At 37.0% G+C, this 25,859-nt stretch overlaps 1 long non-coding RNA gene and 1 other non-coding gene across 3 annotated transcripts in view; one reads left to right on the plus strand and one right to left on the minus strand.

Moving 5' to 3' along the window:
* Positions 1–25,859, plus strand: part of LOC144239297 (uncharacterized) — a 280,545-nt gene that overhangs the window by 65,069 nt on the left and 189,617 nt on the right. The gene's annotated exons all lie outside the window — the stretch shown is intronic.
* LOC144239327 (U6 spliceosomal RNA) lies at positions 7,241–7,344 on the minus strand. Its single transcript, XR_013337389.1, has one exon. It is a non-coding gene; the product is annotated as a U6 spliceosomal RNA (small nuclear RNA).

The raw sequence follows: 25,859 nt of genomic DNA on the forward strand, positions 1-25,859 counted from the left end.
ATGTTCTTTTGTTATAAAATGAGAGAAATGAGGGCAAAAAAAAAAAAAAAAAAAAAAATCCCAGGAAAAGAAAACCCACTCTCATTCCTTGGGTCCTGTGGTTCCTAGATAAACTGCCTTTTCTCTCCACCTTTCAGTCTTCTGATGTTTGTTTAATATATATATCTAGTAATTTTAGTTATACTTAGCATAAATAATAGGAAAATATATGCCTGTTTCATCTTTGCAGCAGTGGTAATGACCCTTGGCTTTTTAAAATCTCCATTATGCTTTAGATCTTAGCTCAGAATCCCTTCCACTGGGAACCATTCTCTCACTTCCCTTAGGACTTACATATTTGACTATCAGAAGCTCTCATAGAAGCATGCATTTCTCTTGTATTTTAAAATAGCAATATTAAATGAATTGGACTGATTATTTGATTAACGTGCATCCTTTATTAGACTCCAAGATTCATGTGGGTAATGATTATGGCTGTGTTTTAATTATTTTTCTGACAGTACCCAACAATCTAATTGGCATTAATAGTAGATTTTTGATCATATTTGTAGAATGAATAGGCAGTGCAATAAAGTAAAAAAGGGGTCTAGTTTTGCAGTTAGATTTTGCCACTCCATTAGAAATACAATTTCTATAAATCTTTTTAGTCTTTTACTCTTTTTTCTCATATGATGCTATTTTTTATTAATTTTTTAATGTTTGTTTATTTTGAGAGGTAGAAAGAAGGCATGAGCAGGTGCTCAGGGTGCAGAGAAAGAGGGAGAGAGACAGAGAGAGAATCCCAAACAGGCTCTATGAGACCATAACCTGAGCGGAAATCAAGAGTCAGACACTGAACTAACTGAGCCACCCAGGTACCCCTGTTTTCTCATATGATAATATTAAGTAATATAACACATAAATTTCTCCACACAATGCATGACATGGTGACTTCTAATTTCTAAAAACTACTGTTTCCCCTCAACTATCCCTCTTTCCTAGAAAACTGTAGTCTTGCTTTGTTTCATTTTTTTCCCCCCATCTCTGGTGACAAGCACAGTGTTCAGGACATGGTGGATATTCAGTAATTATTAAATGGAATTAAATCAATATGTTTATTGTTATTTAATTGGACTTATATGAGGTTTCTGATGTAACATTACATATCTAGGAAAATGTGCATAAAAGGATTAAAATTTAGAGGGGGGTAAATACTTTTGTTTAAAAAGCAAAAAAGCTGATTTATCAATGGTCACTCTTGAACTAGAACAGCAGGTTGAAAATAATAAGTACATTTCAAGGAGGGAGTACAGATGTTCATGCTATAATAAATGCTGTAGAAAGTTACAAGGACAAGTATATTTGGAAACATGAAAAGAATGTGAACTGTTAAAATCCTCTGAAAAGGTAGATAAAATAATTTTTTTAATTGGGAATCAATTTTATCCCTTATTGAGTCAGGAAAGAAAAAAAAGTAGGCTTCAAAATATGCACTTGACATTGGTTATGGAGGGGAAAGAACTGTAGGGAAAGGGATTTGTAGCCTTCTGTTGACCTCTTCTTCAGCAGGTCACATCTGTGTTATGGGCCTTGTGGTCCCCATTGGGTGACTATGAAAGGGTTATCCTTTGGGGATAAAGGTTCCTATTGAATTTAGGGCAGCATGATATACACAGGATACCAGATGCTTCCATATCCTGAGAAAGGTATAACTTGTGACAGTGAGAAAGGAGGAGAAAATCAGGGAAATCCAGAACATCTCTGGTTCAGATGTCAGTGACAAGGGGAAAGTGGTGAAATAGGAAACCATGAGTGAATGTGTATAAATGATGGTCAATGTTTATCCAACATATACTATGTGCTGAGGACTGATCTATGAGCTTTATATATATTAAACTATTTAACCTATTATGACCGGTTTTCCTATTACGAGAGTCATGTTGGGATAGAGAAGTTACAACATTCTTGTAGTCTTATTGATACTATCTGTCTCCCCATGTTAGAAACAGGGGGATGTAGGCTTGAAATGGGACAAAAGATACCTTATACCCTACTGCTATACTTTCTGTTATGGGTAGAATTGTGTCTTCTCAACATTCTTATGTTGAAGTCCTGACCCCCAATACCTGAGGTGATCTTGATAGGGAAAAATCTGTTATAAGATGTCTGGCAGGACTAATAAGGAACTACCTGTCCCTGATCAAAGGCTCCCTCTTCCAGGTTCTTCTTCCCACACCGCCTGTCTCACACATTAATGAGGAATGCAGAAGTAACAGGCTATAAATTACTCCCTCTACTGATGCTCTGGGCTCAGACCTCTGGAGAATGATCTCCTCTGAGCCCACTGGTGTAAAATAAACCTTCTCCCTTCCAAAATCTCTGAGTGCCACTTGGTTCTTCCGCCAGTGATCCAGACCAGATTTCCGCAACAAGCTTATCTGGAAAAAGGGTTGTTGTAGATGTAACTAAAGATGAGGTCACACTGTAGTAGGGTGGATCCTAATCCGATATGACTGGTGTCCTTATCCAAAGGAGAGAATGGACACATACATGTACAGGGAGCAATTGGCATGAACATGAAGATAGTCATCTACAAGCCCAAGAGAGAGGCCCAGAACGGATCTTTCCTTCAACAACCCTCAGAAGAAACTAAGCCTGTCAACATGTTGATTTCAGACTTCCAGCCTCCAAAACCAAGAAGACAAGGTATTTCTTGAACTCACAAGCCACACAGTTTGTGACACTTTGGTATGGTAGCCCTAACCAACTAATACACTTTCCCTGGAGCACTGACCTTTATAACTGTGGAGATTACATATCCTTTTGAAAATATAAATAGAACAATGGAGGCCCTCTCAAGAGAAATGCAAATAGCTGCAATTTTACATACCACATACAGTTTTAGGAGTTCACAGAAGTTCTACAGCCCAGTCACAGACCCACCCCCAGCCCTCCAGGCTAGACTAAGAACCTTTGTCCCCAGTCTATGTGACTTCTCCCAATCCCTCTCTTAGGTGATGCCTCCTGAACAGATTGCCTTACACTGAACATTTCCCATGGAAAAAAAACAAAACAAAACACTCTTTAGTGTGTGACAGTGTCGTATAGCAACAGAAGGAATTACGCTCTGAAGAGTTGGTCCCTTGGAGCTGTGACTCACATCACAGTATTCAACTGCCTTAGAAATACTTTGGGCCCTACCGCAGTCCCCTGTTAAAACATACAGCTGCTATTCTCTATCTTTACCTTCTTTTCAAAATTAATACACTCTTTCTTTTATAATTATGACATGAAATTTTTAGGGCTGAGTACGGAAGCAGGTAGAGTAGGCTATTGTTTTGGTGTGCTTCAGGGAAAGAACTTGAACTCAAAGTGACTATTTATATTTAAGGGTATGGGTAAAAAGGAAAGAAAAGAAGCTAAGGAAGTAGCTTCCCAGAAGATAGAAGGACTCTTGTAGAGCATATAGGAAGAAGACAAAAACTCCCTTAGTTTCCCTCCCTTCACACCCTGCTTAGGACCAAGTGTCTACACATATTCGGAGTCCCACAGAGTAAATTCTACATGCACGAAGCTGAAAGGCATTATGAAAATAAACATTAGAACCTGCCTTCGTCCCTCTGTGTGTGCGTGTGTTATGTAGCTCTGCCTTGCTGTCTAGGAGTTAGTTGGCTTTCTCCTCCTGCTCAAATAAGCCATATCTCTGTTATTGTGGTTAAAACTCAGAGAAATGCAGTCTGTCTTCTGTTGCATTTTCTAGCCACAGATAGAAACTGCCTTACCATAGCTTCATGTTTTCTTGGAAGAACACCTTCTACCTGTGTTTGTATGGTTTTTCTCTGTCATTCCCTTTGAGGAAGGGATACCTTGTCTTGATAGTGTCAATGTCACTCATATATTGACCCATAAGAGTGAGTCTATATTGTCCACCTGTCATTAGTATCATCAAACAAACATTAAACAGAGTGGCAGATAATCTTGTCTGCAGCTGAATGAGAGTTCAGAAAGCACAGATGCTTCTGATGTTTGCTGCCACAGGATAGAGGGATCCTCATTTAGGATCCTTCCTCTCCTACTGCTCTTATATCATACTGGCCTCTCTGTCTGGAACTTCAATTATTTGCATCTATTGAAATCCTCTTCACTTTTAACCACCTATGTGCATGCATCCTCCAAAAGCCCTATGTGAGTTAACTATACAGAATATCCATATTTTATGATTTTCCTTATGTCATAATATGATATTCACAGGGTATTTACTTTATGTCCACTCCCGAGATAGTAAGATGCTGAGGACAGTGGCTTTATTCATTTTGCATCTCTCTCAGTGCTTTGGACTTTTTTCCCTGAAGCCCTTTAATAGCTGGCTCAGCCACATAGTCTTTCTAGACTTCCTAGCCTTCCAATTTAATCAAAATTTGGTTTGGCTTTTGAATTTGAGGTAGAAAGTAGTTTGGCAGATGCAAAATTGAAGAATGTAAGAAAAGGGACATAACAGAAGATGCCAGTCTATATCATTTACTGAGATCTTATGGTATGCAGTGAAAATGTGGTAGAAAGTTAAAAGATAGGAAAATAGAGGGTAAGGGAGGAAGTTGAGTTGAAAATAGAGGGTAAGGGTAAGTGTTGGGAAACACAGTAAGTTAGAGTTTGTAAAATATTTAGATTTATATAGCAATTTTCTTTCAAGAAACTCAAGGGAATTGCAGTAATACAGGCACAGGTCAGTCCATTGCAATACATTTCATGTCACCAGAGACAAGATAATGCCTGGAATCAAGGAAGAATTCAGTTAACATTTGTGGAATGAGTATGTGAAGTTCTTGGTATTTTGAAGGGATGGTAGAGAAAACCAAGTCTGGTTCTTAGATTTTAGCCTTACTCCATTTCAGGAAGATATATGGGGAGGGGGCAGAAAACAGTGGTGAAAGCTGATCAGATCTTGAATCTGCCTCATAAAAAGATAGATGTGATGTTAATACATTTGCAAATTATTAGAGGCTGGCTCTAATCTGCTCAGCTACAGAAGTAGCAAGGCCTCCTTGCCTGAGGTCTCAGCAAGCTTATCAAACACATCTGATAGTGTAAATTTTTTACTGTTGTGAGAATAACTTAACATAATATCTAGCCTCTTAATAAATGGTTAAGTGTACAATACAGTAGATCTGTAGAACTGAATCATCTTGAGTAACTTTTTTTAAAGACATGCTCTGAGGCTGCCTTAAATCAAGCCAGACACTCCTTTGGTTAGGTTTCTCACTTGAAAAAGAAACACTCTGAGTANAGTGGAGAAGGGAATATACCCTGCTTAAAATAATTTGGCCAGTAAATAATGATCAAATAACCTAGTGTATATCAGTAAATATCCTTCTGGAGGGAAACATGTTGATATGTTTGGGGAATAATGAGGACGATTTGGCTGAGAACAGTGGGGCATGGGAGAAGAGGGTGGTACGAGATAGATCAGAAGGGTGGCCAGAGCCAGACTGGGTGGGAGGAAATAAGCAGTGTGGATTTTATTTTTAAGTGTGAGGCCTACACTCTGGAGGCTTTTGAGTAGAGAAGTGACATAATTTGACTTAGTTTTTACAAGCTCTGTCTTGTTGCTTTGTGGAGACTGAGGTGGAGGAGGGCAGGGAATGGAAGTTAACAGTGGGCAGGCTGTTGCACTAGTTGAGGTAAGTGTAGATGACAGGGATGGTAGCAGGAGAGGCAGCAAAAGTGACTGGCTTTAGGAAACGTTTTGATATATGCAAATTGACTAGACTTGCAGATAGATCTATTGTAGGGGAGAGGGAAAGGAATTCAAAGATAACTTTTGGGTTTTTTGACTTAGCAACTGAATCAGATAAAGCAGATGGAAGGAGAAGGCTCTAGAGGGGGTGATTAAGGCTGCTGCTCTGGGCACATGCTTAACAGACACCCAAGGGAGATGATGAGTAGCCTGTTGCATTTATGGGCCTGGAGCTCAGGAGGAGGTCAGGGCTGGATATATGCATTGGGTGGTCATTGGTAGTCATTAGCAGAGAGATGATATTTACATGCAGGAACTAGCTAAGGCTATGGAAGGGTATTGATAGAGGAGAAAATGGAGCCGTGGTCCTGAGTCCTGGGCCCTCTAGCATTTAGAAGTCAGGAGGGGGAAAAGAAACAAGCAAAAGAGACTGAGAAGGGGAGGCGGCTGAAGAAGCAGGAAAATAACATGGAAGAGTGTCAAAAACAAAACCTGTCAATAAGGACGTGATAACTGTGTCAAACACTGCTGGCAGGTTGAGAGAGATGAAGTTTTAGAACTGGCCCCAGGACAGAGCAAGATGGAAGTATTGGTAAACTGACTGAGTGGGTTGAGCAGATAGTAGGAGGCAGGGAAGTTGAAACAAGTATTTCCACTAGTTTTAGCCACAAAGGGAAGAAGAGGCTGTGGTTAAGAACATAAACAATTCATCCACGATAGCAGTAAGGAAGGTGGAATTTAAGGGTATAGATGCAGGTAGAGATCAATTTGATATGAAAAGCAAGAATCCGTTATCTTGGATTAATAATCATCCATTACCATAGTTGTTGCTTGATGAAATGTTAGATGATGGAAGAATAGAAACTGCAGTAGGGCTTGTTACTATTTACTGGGTGTAAATTTATTTTCATGCTTTATGTTCATATACAAGTTGTTTAAACCAGTAATTAAAACCCTTAGAAAAGCTTTTTAGACAATTCTTTGCAGGAAAAAAAAGTAATATAAGAACATTTAAAATGTTTTAAATTGCTGTTTGGGCATCAACCTGAAGCATAGTTTTGCTTTGATTACTATCTCCCATCCTGCATGTCTCTCTAAAAGTATAAACAAAATAGTGGAAAATTTAATGATAATAGGTGATTCTACAAATAGTTATTCTTCTGAACTGTTCCAAAGTAATCATCAATAAATAAACAAAAAACAGCTTGCTCTAGTTAGTTTCTTCAAATTGTAATAGTCAGAATTTTAATGCTGTGTTTGTCTCTTCTTTGCTGAGTAACATTGGACCAGCAATTTAGCTATTCTGTTACTCAAATATGTAAAATTATTGACAAAGGGCCACTATTTTATGGTCTCAGGATCCTCCTAATGAAGCACTATTAATATACATTTTTTCCAATTTTTGTATTGTAGTAAAATACATATAAAGTTTACCGTTTTAACTGGTTTTAAATGAACAGCTCAGGAGTATTAAATATATTCATATTGTGCAATCATCACCACTATCCATGTCCAGAACTCTTTCATAATAATATGGAAGTCTTTATGAATTTGCATACCATCATTGAGCAGGTGTCATGCTAATCATCTCTGTAATGTTCCAGGCTGAGTGTATGTGCCGCTAAAGTGACCACTTATTCACATTTTAAAGAAGACATTTATTTTTTAAAAAATATGTCTATTCATTTTTGAGAGACCAAAAGAGACAGAGCATGAGCAAGGAGGGGCAGAGAGAGAGGGAGACACAGAATCTGAAGCAGGTTCCAGGCTCTGAGCTGTCAGCACAGAGCCCGACTTGGGGCTTGAGCCCACGAATTGTGAGATCATGACCTGAGCCAAAGTCAGATGCTCAGCCAACTGAGCCACCCAGGCACCCACAAGACACTTTTCTATGTAAAGAAGAAAACCTTACAGAAACTGTGATTATTGTTAGTCATAACCATTTGATTATTATTATCAAAATAACAGCTTGGATCAATTCCATCATGCCCCATATCAAGATATTGAGGCATGGAGGGTGACTATGTTCTCCCCTAAAATGCCCTTTGGTTATATACTCAGAGGCAGAATGTGAGATAGATTATTTGAATCAAAATGATTTATTGCTATGTGTTCTTACTATATTCCAGGCATTTTTCTACATATCATACATGCATTATCTAGCTTAATCCAACAAGAATGCAATGAGCTAATTCTCTTATTTTCATTTTAAAGGCAATAAAGCTTAAAATTAGATTTAAAAAGGTATAATTAACTATTCATGGTTTCATAACCAGTGAACTGTGGGTGAAAGAGGTAGTCCTATGTCAGCTTCACAGCCCTTGGCCTTTTTTAAAATTAATTTCTTTATTTTGAGAGAGACAGAGTGAGCACAAGATGTGGTGAGGGAGGGGGAGAGAGAGAGAGAGAGAGAGAGAATCTCAAGTAGGCTTCACACTGTCTGTGCAGAGCCCTACATGGGGTTTGAACTTACTAACCATGAGGTCATGATCTGAACCAAAACCAAGAGTCCTATGCCTAACCAACTGAGCCATGTAGGGCCCCCCAAAGAACCTGCTCTTTTCTTTAACAGCTTTATTGAGGTATGATTCACTTGCCATACAATTCACCCATTTGAAACACACAATAGTTTTTAGTATATTCAGAATTGGGCAGTCATCACCACCATCAATTTCAGAATATTGTCATCATACCAGAAAGAACCCCACACCCATTTCTCACCACTGCTATAAAAGTCTGCTGTCTGTCTGTTGAGGTTTACCCACTATGGACATTTCATATAAATGAAATCATACAATGTTTGATTTTTGTGACTGACTTCCTGCACTTAGCATATGTTTTATGGGTTTATCCACGTCATAGTGTGTATCAGTATGTCATTCCTTTCTATTGCTGACTAATATTTCTGTGTGTGGATTTTATTTATTTATTCATCAGTTGATGGGCATTTGGGTTGTTTCTACTCTCTTGGCTGTTACAAATAATGCATTTGTGAACATTCAGGTAAGCTTTGTGGTAGACATATGTTTTCACTTCTCTTGGATCTATACCACCCAAGTATGGAACTGCTGGGTCACATGGTAATTCTATTTAATCTTCTGAGGAACTCCCAGACTGTTTACTCTTAAGCTCTGTGCTCTAGTCTAGTTTGAAGTGATGGAAGACCATACCTCCCCCAAATTTAGACAATCTCTCTGAACTCATCCTGTTTTCATTAATACATTTTATTTTTGCTTGTGCAAACACTTATATCCCAAATAATAATACTTAATCTTATCAAGGTTTTGAGTTGCACTCATAATTATTTCTTAGCGTTTTACAAGTAAATGTTTTCTCTATAGCTACACTTCAGTGGTTTGGGGGAATGGGGGAAGATTTCCTAGCTGCAATTTCTCTGTATTTATGTTCATAATTTGCTGACTTCTGAAATGATGGTTTTGAAATTAGAACATTTCCTGAATTAAAACTGCTATGCCAGAAGACTCCATTTAGAACTAATTGCAGCTCTTATCTATAATATTCCTATATCTATGTTCTGATTTGCACACCTGTTATGCATTGATATCTTAGTTTGTTTCCAGAATTTTTCCTAATGGAGCTTTATTATCATACACTATCTAATTCAGGAAGCCCTTACATATTTGTATGAGGTTGGTGAGGTTTCTGCTTGTTTTATTGAGACTTCATGTTGTGGGCTTTCCTCACACCACACCCTTTCTGTTGTTCTTTATTAGGAACTGATGGCCGCAGTTAGGTAGAAAGAGCAAGGTTCTGAAAGACAGCTGCACCTCGTTTCATTTTGGCTTCTCCACGTATTGCACATAATGTAATATTATGGTCAACTTATTAAATTGCTAAGATTACAGACAGAATTTTAGATTTACACATGATCAAACAGACATTTGTACAGCTGAGTGGAAATATATGTCCTATTTGTTGAGGGACATGGCAGAAGGGATTGGGAAATGGCTTTAATCCTATCTCAACCAACATACACGGGTCTGTTGAGTTCCATGTCCCTCTAATGTTCCCGTCTTTCTCACACTCCTCCCCTTTCCTTCCCAGAGCTGCTTCCCCCAGCAGGTTTGAGCAGCCACTGACACTACCCTGCAGATGAGGCCAGATCCACAAGGGCATGTGGGCAGGAGGGGAGAAGAGGGAACAACTCTCCCAATCCTGTTCCTTTTAACCTCCTCATTCCACACTGGATTCTGACACTGCTGGTTAGTGTGTCTCCAGAGGTTTATTGTATCAGACATCAGACTGGCTTTTCTCTTCGTTTACAATTTTGTAAATTCTGAGAGAACTGCTTTTTATTTACTTAAGAAAATGTGGTATATACATAGAATGGAAATCTTGCAATATGCTACAACATGGATTGACCTTGAGGACATTACACTCAGTGAAATAAGCCAATCACAGAAAGATAAATACTGCATGATTCCACTTATGTGAGGTGACCAAAAGTCAAATTTATGGAATCAAAGAGTGGAATGGTGGCTGCCAGGGGCCGGAGGGAGGAGGAAATAGGGAGTTACTAATCAATGGGTATACAGTTTTAGTTAAGGTGTAAACGTTCTAGAGCTCTGTTGTACAACATTGCACCTGCAGTCAACAATATTGTATTATACACGAGGCTAGATCTCATGTTAAGTGTTCTTTCCACAATAAAATTAAAGAGAAATTTATTTTCCAGTGAGGAAGGCTAGGTTACACTTGGGTTAAATTCAGAGTTACAAATCGCATCTGGTCTCTCTTATGTGGCAGTTTTTCATAGTCAGAACTGAACTTTGTGGAGCCAAAGAACTGAATTTCTGTGGCTTGATGTGTTTCCTTAGATTATGTTACCTTGAAGAAAGATTGCTGACTAGGTACTATAAACAGTATATGCCTGAAAGTCAAATTATTGCTTAAATAAATAAACATTTGAATTCTTAAAGATGTATATTTCCCATGTTGTCATGTAGGACATGAAATATTACTTTGAAGTTTGATTCTCCCTTTTTCTAAAAAAATAAATTTGAATTATTCTCTAAAGTTTTTAGCAAGTATAATTCTCTATAAAGAAGACAATACTTCTTTAACATGAGCTATTCTCACTGTTTTTGGCTTCCAATTTTGTTGCCTCAATTTTAATTGTGATTTGTGTTTTCTGAGCCAGAATTGTTTCAAATGAACACAAAAGTTTCTATTGTTTGGTGTCCTACAAAATGAGCATGCCTAGCTGCAAAAGCCTTAGCCGGGTCAGTTTTTGTTACTATCCCTCATCGAGACCCTTCTTTCTTGTTTTACATGAGTGAGCCATGAAGAAGCAACTAATATTTGACCAACTTATTTAAAATCAAAAGTGAGTCTTCACTCAGTCACTGTGTGTCTCGTAGAAGAAGATCAGACATGTTTTTAAATTCTGAATGCTACAACTAAATTTAGCTGAAGTGCATTGCTTTCTGAATGCTTCCAAAAATGAAACACTGTGCTTTTGATTGCTGCTTTTGGAGTCTCATTAAGACTCTAAAGGTCAGAGGAACAAGGACTGGAGGAAAATACATTCATTTACAATACAAACAGCACAATCAAAACGTAGAAATCAGGCACATACATCATGTGTTTCTACCAGGATATTCGTACGAAGCCAAATCCCCCCTTTTCCCCCCAAGTTCCCTTTTTTTGGGTAGCCGATGTGTTTAAATGGTGTCATGTATTCTACCAAATGTCTACAGTGTTGTTACTAGTGGAGAAATATTTTAGACTGTCAACTGTTTGTTCCATAAACTAATTTTTGAACAGAGGGTGATGTCAGAGTCAGATATTTTTTGCCATAAAATGAAATCTCTATCTCCATAGAAGGTAACTTTCTTAAGAGATAGGCATTCTTCCCAAGCCCTCTGCTTTACACACACTTTAAAAATTTCATGAGGTGAAGACGGAACAGAGTGATTTTGGCCCCTGGAAAGTTGCCACTAAAGGATAACATCAGATTTTGACAAAGAATACACCGGAGAACAAACAAACATAAGACTAAATTTTCTGAAGAAGAGTCTGGCTAGCTTGAAATTGAGTTTCCTCAGGCACATTCCTGTAATTTATTACTGCTAGTAATAGGGAGATTATTGTCATATGTGTACGATGGTATACTATAGAGGACTCAGTGGGGGCTTGCCTTTAATTTGAATTTAGCCTTTAATATTTCCCTTCCCTACCATATTAAGAAAATAACATAACTTTAAACACTTCACTACTTGTTTTTTCATATTCTATATTTAGCTTTTATTGTTTTTGGCTCAAAATTATAATAATCACATGACTTAACCTTTTTGAATCTATACTGGTTGCTATAGTATTTAACAATTCCATGTGTATTAAGACCTACCATATTCCAGACACTAGTCTAGGTGCTATGAATTCAGCAATGAATTATGTAAATAAAAATCTGTCTGTATACTAGGCTTTTCATTCTGGTATATACATCTGTACCTAACATTGTCTTTTCCTTCCCCAACCTCCAGAAAAAAATTACAAATTATTTTTTTGTCAATCATCATTTTATTTATTTTTAAAAATCTTATCATTTTTAATACTTATATTTTTAAATCTTATTTTAAGATAAAATCATCTTCTTATCGTCTTATCTTTTTGAAGTAATTGCTATGAATCATTTTCAAACTAAGGAGACAGTGTTCATGGTATTCCTTAGAGGAGAGAACTAAATCAATGCTGTGTAATGTTTTTATCACTGAAGATGATCAGATTTTCTTAAAGTGCATCTTGTGGACCACCTATGTCAGAGTCTCTCAAGGTGGTAGTTACTATCCTTGAGATCTGTTTCATAGCTCCTGATTCAGAATTATCAGGATGATGGCCAGGAATGTGTAATTTTTACCAGCAATCTAGGTAACCCTTACACATGCTGAAGTCTAAGAATTATTGGCTAATTTGGACAAAATAAATTTAAGTGAATTTAAGTTAGAAAATGATCATAAGCAATTCGACTAAAAGCTTAGATGTAGAGTTTAGAATGAATGGAAACAATAAACATTATTATTATTATTTTAGGACAAAATGGAAAAGGATATTTGTCAATATTGATGGAAAGAAACAAAGAGAAAAAGTGGATCATGGGATTACACATAAATATATATATGAAGGTGTTATTTAAAGCTATGTCTGCAGTTCAACATATAGAGATAAAAAAAAAAAAGGAAAAAAACCCAGCTGAAGCACAAAAAGGGTAACTTTCCCAAGGAAATGCAGGTAGTAAAACAGAAGCAGAGTTACAAACCCTGGAAGCCTAACTCCGTAATGTATGCTCTTACCCACTACTGTCACTAAGGAGAGTGAAGAATCATTTCAGACCCCACACATACTGATCTATGAGGGAAGTGTATAGCAATGAATGAGATCTGGCCCAATTTAAGATGCAAGGTGCTTATGACATAATGCTTCACTGATTTAAATTAATTGGAGAATAGGAGAACTGAATAAATACAGATCTGAGGTGAGTATTCACTTCTACAATTCAGGGCTGTATTAGAAATGGTCTTAGACAGCGGTTAATACTCTAAAACTCTGCTTAAGCTAAAGTAGCTCTATACTCTGTCTTACTCCTGCATACAAATTGCTTAAGACCCACATGTAAAACAATCCAACATTCAAGTTAAATTCTGAGATGCCCTCTTTATATATTTTGACAAATATCTATTAAGCTAGTTCTAAAGAACTGAAGGCAAATAATGTCACATACTAAGGCCTTCCTATAATGTTCTCAGGGATCATGCCAGAGAAGACAAAAGTTACAATGAAAGAAAATCCCTTCAGAGCATCTAGATTGCACAAGACCCTATAAATAGCATATTCCTTATTGGCATGTCAGTATGGATTATGCTCGCCCTGTTTTTATTTGGAATGTTCCAAGGCACCCTCCTCCCACCATTTTGATAGCCTATCCAATAGATTGTTTAATACTACAATGCTACCAACAAATTAAAGATTTTCCTTATTACCTACTCTGGGTAACCTCTTGGTTCTCTCTCCTCTTGAACCATAAAAGTATTCTCAATACATAAAATGGTGTGAAAGGGCAAAAAATTTATTTTCTGAGCGTCTGGAACCAGTATTTCTTCCATGGAGAACACTGTCTTGTTAAGGAAATGCTTCAGTGCTTGGGAGAGAAAATGTAAGACTATAGGAATAAATATCAGTGAGGGACAAAGTAAACACAAAAATTAAACAGAATTGGAGGTGTTGGCTAGGGAGCCTGAAGACAGGGGCAAAGAGACTCACAATATTGTGTGTGTGTGTGTGTGTGTGCTCGCACACTAAAGTGAAAAGTGTGGTGACTTGATTGTGAATGAAAATGTCCTAGATTTATGATATTTAGGTTTTTCTGTTGTGAACTTTTTTTTTTTTTTTGAGAGAGAGACAGAGCAAGCAGGGGTAAGGGACGGAGGGAGAGAAAGAGAGTCTTAAACAGGCTCCACACTCAGTGAGTAGCCCAACATGGTGCTTAATTCCATGACGCTGGGATCATGACCTGAGCCAAAATCAAGAGCCAGATGCTTACTGACTGAGCCACCCAGGATCCCCCTTTTTCTCCCTCTTGTGGACTTTTAAGGTTCCAGGCTCTTAACTCTTATAGGAACTTTTAGAAAATAACTTTGCCCTAACTTTTTCTAGAAAATCTGGACTATTTAATATTTCTATGGAATAAAATGGTCATTCTTTTAAAATAATGTCTATAAACTAGTTTTCGATGTGAAAATGTATGATAGTTTAATTTCTTAGAGTTAATTTCTCAGCAAGTATTTCAGATCACTTATGTATTCTAAAGCTTATGATTACTTTAACTTTGTGAGTTAATCTGTGGCTAAGCTCATTAAATTTTTAATGCTGGAAGTATATTTATTTTCCCAAAAGGATTCTAAATATTTAGAGTAATTATACTTGGCATCTAGAATTTTGTTGGAGGATGCATTAAAAAATACTACTTGGCACCACTTATGGATGAAGAAATCAAAGCATAAATAAGTGGGTATGGCGCAGAATGGCATTTTATCCTTGGAATTCTGCTCATAACTCTAACAGTAATTTCTGTGCCCTGAGAAATTCCCTTTAAATCTTTTTCTTCTGCACGGGAGCAATTTCATTGATTTTACTAATATAGTTCCACAGTTTATAACAAAGACTTGAAATAAATTATATGCAAATAAGCCAGTGGGAATATATTTATGTTATGCTTTTACAACCAACCATCTTGTGTGGCAGGCAATATTATTTCCACTTTATACATGAGTATTAGGCAGCTGTTAAGATGGACTCCAATGGGGCACCTAGGTGGCTTAGTTGATTGAGTGACTTCTGCTCATGTCATGATCTTGCAGTTGTGAGTTTGAGCCCTGCATCAGGCTGTCTGCTGTCAATTCAGAGCCTGCTTCAGATCTTCTGTCTCCTTCTCTCTCTGCTTCTCCCCTGCTTGTGCTCTCTCTGTCTCTCTCTCTCTCATAAATAAATAAACATTAAAAAAAAAAAAGATGGACTTCAATGATCCACACTTGCCTCTTGATGTACCTGAGTGTAAGCAGGACATAGAGGTTTATTCCTAAAGAGCATAATATGGCAAAGTGGTTAAGATGCCATTTTCAAGATATGCTTACAAAGAGATCGTGGCTGCCATTCTCCATGTCCTTCCTTCTCTCTAACTGACTTGCTCTGAAGGAAGTCAGCTACCATGTTTTGAGCTGCCCTATGGGTAGCTTCATATGACAAGGAACTAATATCTCCCGTCAAGAGTCAATGAGGACCTGAGGCTGTCAACAGCCAAGTAGGTGGTTTGAAAGTATATTCAATGGAGGCTTGAAATGACTACATCCTGGCCTATAATTTGTGAGAAACTCTGAGCTGGAGGCACCTAGCTAAACTGTCCTTAGACTCTTGACTCACAGAAAAGGGATAATAAATATTCATTTTTTAAAGCTGATACATTTTGGGGTAATTTGTTGTCATGGTCCACTTGGGCTGCTGTAGCATACTACCATGAGCTAGTATCTTATAAATAATAAAATTAATTTTTCACAGTTCTGGAGGGGAGTTAAGAATTAAGAGCCAAACTTTTCTTCAGATTAATTTACAATTTTCATTTGCTTTTACTGTATGCAAACTTTACTGAAGTTAGGTTTTGTTCTCCTTTCATTATCCTTTTGATTAGCTTTTTAGGGGAAATATGAGAGAACTCTCTTAGCATTTCACATTTTACAATTGTTCTTTTTCTAAGATGGATAGGTACACATGTGTGCACATACACATACAGCTGATATATGGCACAATTTATATTTAACTTTGTTGGGTATAACTACAACATTCGTAAATAACATGCAGAGCTCTTGTAAGCTTGGATGGTGATTGAGATCCCTAGGTGGAGGAACATTTGGACTTTTATTTTGAAATCTCCTATTCCTGCCTTATCAGCATTAAACTCCCTCCCACCTTCTTCCCAAAGGTAAATTGGAGTCTTTCACTCCTTACATCTGTGTCACTGGGGGTGGTGGGAGGGGTGGGGAGGTTGTCTAGAGTTGAACACACTCCAGGAGACCTCTTTGTATACTTAATTTGTTCATAAGTTTTATTTTAGGGAAAAAAGTAAAAACTCATCTGGTAATTCTGAGTCTTGTCTATCTTAAAAGAACAAATTATATGGTAAAATTTCAATGAGCAACAATAAAACATATCTCCCTTTTGATAAGTGTAATTGTCTTTTTCAGATTTCAGAAATTATGTTTAACATCTATTCAATATAAATGGTATGAAACATTTGTTCTACAGAGTGTGACTCAAATTTCAAGTAATACATCAGAAAGGCCCACAGATCAACTTCCTCAATAATAAATTCATGTAAACTGTGGATTTAAAAAATAAATATATTCTTGGGGAATAAAATAAATGCTGTTTGAGAAGTTGCTGATTAGTTATAGAAGACATCGATTATGTTAAATGCAGTTTATGCAGTATTTTCCTAGCATATCCTAGCTAGGATATCTCACCCTACTGACCACTCCTTTATCATCGCCTACATTTAATCCACCCCAAATGAATATTGGTCCTGCAAGATTGGATCTAGCTACAGAATAAGCATTGCATGCAGGAAATGTATGTTGTTTTTCTTCCCTCAGATTTGAGAAACTTTATATCATGAGAACTAGAATAAATCCCAAATGTTCTTAATTGTAATACATTCCTGCTTCAGAGTGGAAGCATCAGAATTTATAAACTTCTAGGGAATAAAAAAGGGCCAAATACTTACTTGGTTGTATGTTAATAAACAGACATATATTATTTGTGCCTTTTCTCATTATACAAAAGCAAAGGAATTGTTTCATTACTTTAGCATAGTTAATTTATTATTTTCAAGCTGGTGCCTAAATTTCTGGAACATGAAATTAATGGGCTCTTGGAAACCCTCTCTGAACTGCCCAAAGTCAATAGTGGTTCTTCCCATCTGTCATCTAAATTTGTAGTATGTCTCCTAGGTGCATTAAAACAAAGACATACAGTCAACTTTTTTCCATTCCCATTGGCACAAACAAAAAAAATAAAAGAGTAGTCATAAATAGATGCTTTACATGAAAACTCTAAACCTGGAAGCCCTGACTTAAAATAAACTTGGATGACACTCAGCTTTGCCAACCAACTCTTTCAGACTGCAAATGACACATTTATTATAGAGCTACTTAAATAATAATGGAAGAAGGTTTAATGACTTGTTTTCTAAACTAGCAACCAATGTCATCTCCATGGGTTTGATGACTGCTTATAAAATGATCTGTCTGCATCTGTTTTCTGTTGAAATAATTAAAATTGGAAGTGATAAGAATATATTAATATTTAACAATATACCTGTTTTGGTTATATTCTGAGAGAAGAGTATGTTTTAACCCAGAATTATGACATTCGAATTCACTGAAATGAAGTAATTTTGGCTCCCACAGATCTTTCTCTGATGAGAGAATACTGAAAAGTTGGGTAATTTCAGCATTTCTTGTTGTCTTATGTTGGAATTGAACTCAGTTTAGTCTGGGCAAATAGTGGTTGAAAGGAAACCACTTTTTGGAGGAAAAAAAAAAAAAAAACCAACCCAGTACCACATAAAGCAAGACCAAAGAATGAAGCAAGGCCAAGAATGGGGAAAAAAGAAACAATGAAGTCAGAAGGCTGGAGAAAAAGAGAGAAGAAAAAAGAGAAAGTTGGAGTGTGACTTAAGCAATTGGGCCAATACCGTCGTTTACAAGTGAGGTCAGTCATATCTTCAGAGAGTACCACACCAGTATTATTTTTGAAGTGTTAGGGGCACATCAAAATGAGATTGGGGTTGGGGCGCCTGGGGCGCCGACTTTGGCTCAGGTCATGATCTCACTCATGCGTTTGAGCCCTGCATTAGGCTCTGTGCTGGCAGCTCAGAGCCTGGAGCCTGCTTTTTTGGATTCTGTGTCTCTCCCTTTCCCCCACTCATGCTGTCTCTCTCTCTCTCTCTCTCTCTCTCTCCTCTGTCTCTCTCTCTCTCTCTCAAAATAAATAAACATTAAAAAAATGAGATTGGGGTTGTAAAATCATACAGATTTTTACAATCACAGGGATTGTAAAAGCAAGATACAAATGTTCACTGTCCCCACTCCTTATCCATCATTGTTCAAATTCCTTCAGTATTTATTTTTTTCTTGGTACAGGATAGCTGAAAGTTGAGGGACCATATACCCAGGTTTCTATGGCTGTCCTAGTCAATGCCTATATCGACTATGAGTAACAACCTCTTTTCACTCTCCTGAATGTCCCAGTCTGGGTGATAAAGCTTATGGTCACTCTAGATAAGACATGTCATGAGAAGATAGGAGCACTTTAGTACTCACTTTAGTACTCACTGTGTTATTAGATTATTACCTATTTTTTCAATCTAGAAAGCCTGTGGAAATCTATATAGAAAAGTAAGGTTTGTTTGATTATTCCTTCTGTGGAGATGGCAAAGTGTATGCAAAGGAATGAGATGTATTCTTGGAGAATTAAAAAAACAACTTTGTTGGAGAAATTTGCTTCTTATGTATTCAGGATATCAAAGATCCACAGAGTATTGAGAAAATGGATATAAAGATAAATTACTTATCTCCATTTCATTAAAGCTTTCTTCTTCTGAAGTTTTATCTTATTTTATTTCGAACCCATTCCTTTTTTTTTTTTCTCTCCACTCTCTGTGCTGGTTTCCATGCATTAGGTAAAACAGCCACCTCAGTTGAAGGAGTGGCCTCCAGTGGGAGATGAACCTTACCGTTAAACTCTGGTCTACCTCTCGGCTGTCCCTTAAATCTTTGTGATCATCCCAGCAGCCAATTTTATCTTTAATTGCTCCCAGGGGCTGAGGGTGTGCTAACACCTGTCAGTGACCTGAAGGGGATAATCTCTGTCAGCACCCGGATTCAGGCTGATTGGAAGCCAGAGCCTGAGGCAGCAGCTTTTAAGGTATGCAAATCTAGGCACCTTGGTGGCTCTGTTAGTTAAGCCTCAGCTCAGGTCATGATCTCCAGGTTTGTGGGATCCCCCTCCCCTGCCTGGACCCTGCTTCAGATTCTGTTTCCCTCTCTCTGCCCCACCCCCTCCTCTCAAAAATAAACATTAAAATTTTTTTAAATATTAAAAAAAATAAAGTATGCATATATAGACAGTGGGGCAACAAGCAAGTCCTGCCGGCCACCACCAGTGCTAGGTACTCTATAGGGGTACCCTGGGCTGAAGGTGCAAAAACCATGGCTCCATGCATAAAAACTGGGCACAGGAGGCATGTAAAAGCTTCCATCCTAAGACGAAGACTGGGCGCTCTGGAGCTGGCAGAAGGGAGCTGGAGCGAGGCAGAGGGAGAGTGTATAGATGGTGCCCACCAGGAAAAAGAAAAAGAAAAGAAAAAGGATGTGGCTGGATGGCAAGTGAGAGGCAAAGAGAAAGGTAAAGATGGTACCTACCAGCTAGCTGTCCTCTCACGGTGCACTAAATTAGATGCCTGTGCTTCAGGCCCAAACTTTAAACTTAACAAGCCTCTCAGCTGGCCACCTCTAGGCCAATCCCTGGAGCAGGTGCGTTCTAGTGCCTAAGCTATTTCTCAGGTCCTTAGAGCCCTGTGGGTTTCAAAGCTGGATGTTTGGGGGCCTCCTCTCTCAAGTGCAAGTCTTAAAAGTTTGGAAGTGCCTGATGTGGGTTCAAACCCTTCAGTCCTCAGGGAGAAGCTCCAGGATTGGGATTCGAGTTCCCTCCTGACTGTGAGTCCCTGTGGCGCTGTGGGTGGGTTTATGGTGAGACTGTGTCCCAGCCTCTCCTACCTGATTCTCTGTGAGCCTTCTGTAGTTGGAGGCCTACCAGGTGCTCAGATAACAGTTTTTAGATTGTTGTTGGTGGTGGTGTGTGTGTATTTTTTTCCAGAGGAAGTTGTTCCATATATAGGTACAGATAGTGTGGGAGGAGATGAGCCCAGGCTCCTCCTATGTCACCATCTTGAACCAGAACTCATTGATATAAAGAAACACTGACATGCCTGGTAATTTTAAAAGGTTTAATGGAACTCAGGGTCAGATGAAATGTAGCACAGGCCATAAATGAATCCTTAATGGAGGGAATGTGAAATGGTTAAGTTAATATTACAATGTGGCTCTTTATTATGTGTATGATGTTTTTTATTCAAGGGCTATTAATGCCAAAACAGAGTTTTATCACTTAGATCTTGAAAAGGAGAATTCGTTAGGCTTAAAAGTAGATAGGAAAATAAATCATTCATGTGGATTTGAATTTGAAAGTTGAAATTAATTTATCACTTCTTGTTTCGGTATTCAGTGCGAAGTCCATATTCTACGTGATTCTGAGACCTTTCTCAGAAAGTCACTTAACTGTTCAGCTGGCATGGAACTTCTGTATGGGCACCCTAACAACAGAGGCATAGGGAATCACTTGATTGCTTGGGTGTTTGGTAATGAAGTTAAAGTGGTTCACTGTGATTGTTTCTGTTAGAAGATGAAAGCTGATTAGTAAGTGGAACTAATTTGGGAGGAATTAAAATTTTGTGCAAGTTAAGTGTTAAATAGAACATTTGAGTTCTAAATTTATGTTTTAATTAAAAATACGTGAGATTTCTTGTCCCTGTTCTCTCCTAGTTTAATTTTGCTTCAATATCTAGACAGAGTGGTTCATACATACTCACTTCCCATTTTCTATTTAACCCACTGCAATCTGGCCTTGCGCTGGATACTCTACAGATACCTGAAGCTTCTTGCAAGTCATATTTTCAATGGTATATTGGACTTCTCTTTTGTATTTAACTCTAAGATCGTTTTCTCCTTGATATTCTTTACTTCCTATGTGTCCTGATACCACTTGCTCCTAGTTCTCTAAGGATTAGCTCTTGTTTGCTTCAAGGGTTCCTCCTTTTCTGGCATTCCCTACAACTTGGTTCCTGTCAGTCTTTACATGCTTGTGCTCTTTTCTTAAACTCATGTATTCTCATGGGTCAAATTTCCAAATCTAGAGCTGTAGAATTGACATCTCTTTGAGGCTCAGCTTAATTTCCCCAGCTGCCTTCAAGAGATCCGTACAAATGTCCACAGGCATCGACACTCTGCATGCCTCACACTAATTTCATCATATTATTTCTCAGACTTTGCTCTTCCCATATCCTCTAACTCAGTTCAAAAGGGAAAACAAACTCAGAATTAGAAGCAGTGGAAACTTAAAAGAACGTAAGTGAGCTTATTGGTCTCTACTTAATGTTACATTTTTTAAGAGCCAAAACTATGAAATAGGTAATCAAATGCCATGATAAAAATGAAAATCATAAAGGCTAGCTGTTTTTAATGCTTTAGGTTATATGGTTTGAAAATTAACTAAGAAAGTCATAAATATTAGGTTCTTGAATCTCTTGAGCATGTAGGAAACTAAGGCCACAAAAACCAAATGACTTATCCTGATAACATAGATAATAACTTGGATATTCTAAATTCAGGTTCATCTCATTTCTCACTGCATTATTGGGCCAGGTGGCATATAATAAAATGATTCTAAGGAACAGTGTCTTTCAAATTTGGGGCCTTAGGACACCTTTACACTCTTGAAAATTATTGAAGACCTCAGTGAACTTTTGCTCATATGGGTTTTATTTCTTGATATTTACTATAGAAAATATTAAAACTAAGACATTTAAAAATTTTTATATTTAATTAAAATTAACAAACCTATCGTATAGGTTAACACAACATACTGTTATGGAAAAATCTATTTTTGAAAAAAATTAGTGAGAAGAGTGACATTGTGTAGATATCTTAATGCCTGATTTAATAACAAGACAACTGGATTCTCATATCTCCTTCTGCATTCAAACTGTTGCACTATCCTAAGTCATGTATCCTCTGCAAAGTTCAACTGTACCCTCATGAGAGAAGAGAAGACAACTAATGTTTTAATATCAAAAGGAAGATTGCTTTGATCTCTTTAACTCCCTGAAAGTACCTGTGGGATTCCCAGAGTTCCAAGACTACCTTTTGAAATCTGCATGAAAACTAGGAAGTCCTATTTTTTTTTTTTTCAAAGAACCACAGGAATGTTTAGTGAGCATTTTGGATGATTTAACTATTTAGGACCTCGTTTTCTATATAAATAATATCAGGATAATAATTCTCACAGCATAGATTTGTGGTTAAAAACATGGACTCTAATACCAGAAGGCTTTGCCACTTACTCACAGGTGACACTGTGGAAGTCACTTAATCTTTCTCTGCTTCATTGGAAAAATAGAGATAATAACAGACTATATATAATTGCTAACTGGATCAAATAAATTAGTATTTGTAGAGTTCTTATATAACCACAAAGTAACAGCTGTATTTATTAAATAAAACAAATATTATATTTGAAACAAATATTTACATAAACATTTTATTGTCTTGAGGATTAAAAATAATAGTTTACAAAGGAACACAGAGAGTACCTGGAATATAGCATATGCTTGAACAGAGTCTTAGGAACAATGATTTGTAAAATAAGTTTCCAGATATCATTAAAGGCTCACAGTCTAATGAAAGGAAATAACAGAATTGGAAGATTCCAATAACATTCCACGTATATTCCAATAATATTCAATATAGTGACATGAGACTACTGATGCATTGCAAAGCTATATTTCTGAGGCTCAACACTTTATTCATCCCAAATTTGCAACTCAGGGTAATGAAAGATAGTGCTAATATCAATATGTGCTCCATCTTACAATGCAAGTATGAGCAAGTAACATGATTCTGGTTCTCGTTCTTTCCCTCTCATTTGTTAATTTTAGCTTTTGGGCCAAGGCACCTCAGTGTCACAAACAAGAGAGCATTTCTTGACAAACAGTGAATATCTAAATGTTTTGAGAAGCTCATTTTTTATTCAATTTATATTATTTCATCCAGTTTAAATACAGAATATATTTTACTTGATATAAGTTACTGGCACCAACCTTGAAGCAACTTCTATTGACTCCCAATCTTTACATGAGTTCTAACTCCTGCCTCATATTTTTGTTACATTTTGGCTTTTATCCTATGTGGGTGTTGGAGAAGTCAATATATTCTTTTGTGTCTGTTCCACTGCCAATCCACCAATCCACGGCTCTCTCCTCTTCTCCTAGTAGTGCTGTTTTCATACCGTTGCCTTTCCTATCAAAGCTCTGCTTAAAGAGTCATTCTTCCTGGGGAACCTGAGTGGCTCAGTTGGTTAAATATCTGACTCTTGGGTTTGGGTCAGGACATGATCTCAGGACTCCTGAGTTTGATCCCCACATTAGGCTCTGTGCTGGCAGCCAGAGCCTGCTTGAGATTCTCTAACTTTCTCTCTGCCTGTTCCCTGCTTGTGCTCTCTGTCACTCGCTCTCAAAAATAAACACTAAAGAGTCATTCTTCCCACCCAAAGGGAAATATTTCTTGTGAAAATGTGACACCCCAATTCAGTTAACCCTAGAGGATTGGTCTCTCTGAAGGCACTTATTAACCCCAACTTATAACCTTCTTTTTCATGATTACAATGTCTCAGATGAGACCTGCCCATAATGGGTGTTTAGTAAACTTTTATACTCATTTAAAATATTCTAGGGATTATTCCCTATTAAAGATAAACAGGAGGGAGATAATTAATTTTTAAGTTCATTTGTTTATTTTGAGGAGAGAGAGCAAGTGGGGGAGGGACAGAGGGAGAGAGAGAATGTCAAGCAGGTTCTATGCTGTTGTGCAGACGTCAATGTAGGACTCAAACTCAAACCATGAGATCATGACCTGAGCTGAGATCAAGAGTAGGAAGCTTAACCAACTGAGCCACTCAAGCATCCCTGAGGAAGAAAATTCTCTGTCACTTTTTAGTATTCGTCTGGGATGGGGTATTTGCCCATTGATTCATCCCTGACCCTATGGGAGTATCCTATTATTCCAGGAAACTTTTTTGCAAGTCAAAATTTGGAGGCAGAGATTAGACAGAGTCAAGAACTTCTTCCATGCTGGCTCCTGAAAAAATCTGTGTATGACATTTTAATATGTTTACTTTATAAACAAGGAACTTCTCAAAGTGATTAAGTGATTCTCCTAAAGTGAGTTAGATGACCCAAGACCCACCTCAGATCTGAATCCATGTCCTATCTACATTTTCCCCAAATTGCATAATTTTATTGCAATAATGAGTTTTTGGAGTTAGCACCTAAGTCTTAAAAGAGTTGCTTCCAAATTTAAACATTTCTGGGCTTTTAATTTAATATTCTGTAATTGGAGTTAGTTCAATATAAGCAAATCTGTAAGCTGGAAACCTTATTTTAAATCTATTAAAATGAAAAATGAAATAAAATCAGCCCAATTAATTTACTTGACGGGTTCTAGCTAAGGAAGCATAAGCCCATATAATAAATCTCTCCAAGAGTTTGAGAATTTAGTTCAACATGAATGGCTAAATTATTATATTATTTTTCCGATTTCTTTGATTTTTTTGAGTATTATATTAAACCATAAATAAATTACAGTTAAATCTGGGGAAGCAATTAGAAAAATGTATAAATTAATAGAAGCTTTTATGATGAATGAATGAGAAAATGAGTTAAACTCGATGACAGTAGAAAGGAGTGATACCAAACATTTATGAATAAATAAAGGCAGATCCTAGGAAGACGATGAATCAATTTTATGATTATTCATCTTAAAATAAGGGATTAATCAACTTAAAATTCTAGACAGAAAAATAATTTCTTCAAGTTTTGTTATGAAAATCTGATCATTTTAAAAAGGGTTGAGTAACAGTATAAGCTCTTAGAGAAGAGAAGGGAATCCTATAATGTGAAATCCTTGAAGTCAGATTAATAGATAGATTAATATTTATGACCTCAATCCTATAATGCAGGAGGTTGCTTAACTGACTTCCTGGGGAATGTTACTGATTTAAATTATGTTCATCTGCTTGGAGATAATACTTTGGGGGAGTCTGGGTTCTGGAAATATATTAATTCTTGCTTATCATGAAGTCAGTCAGTCAATAGATGGAAAATTTCTGATTCTGATTCTTTTAAATTCTTGAACTATATTTACTAAAATTTAACTTCCACCTTGATTTAAGTTGTAGAGACTTCTGCAATATTGTCCTAAGCTTTCTTTGTCACTGTTTTATTAGTAATACTAAAGAATGGTTTTCATATTTGCTAATTTTTTGGCCACAGATTCGTATTTCTTATGTGAGATACATATTTAAGAAGCATCAAAATGTGGTTTGCAAATATAGCCATATGCCTTTGTTCATGCAAAAGACAAATTTCTGAAAGAATGTTCACAAACTCAGTTTCTGGCTTAAAATGGGTTCTTAGTATTCTCTCAGATTTCCACCAAGTTACCTATGAAATCAAAGATAAAGCTAAAAGACCTGAGTTCTGTATATCAGACTTTTGGAACCATGTAATTAAAAAACCAACCAACCAACCAACCAAACAACAGTTTCAAACTTACAAGAATGTTGTAAAGGTATTATAAAGAACACTCACATAGCTTTCTTCCAGAGACTCACTTCATATCCACTATAGCAAAAAACATCCAACCTAGGTATTAAATGTTCTACCTGGTTATGTCTTTTTAGT

This window comes from Crocuta crocuta, unplaced genomic scaffold, assembly GCF_008692635.1.
Source record: "Crocuta crocuta isolate KB4526 unplaced genomic scaffold, BGI_CrCroc_1.0 scaffold16, whole genome shotgun sequence".
Lineage (NCBI taxonomy): Eukaryota > Metazoa > Chordata > Mammalia > Carnivora > Hyaenidae > Crocuta > Crocuta crocuta.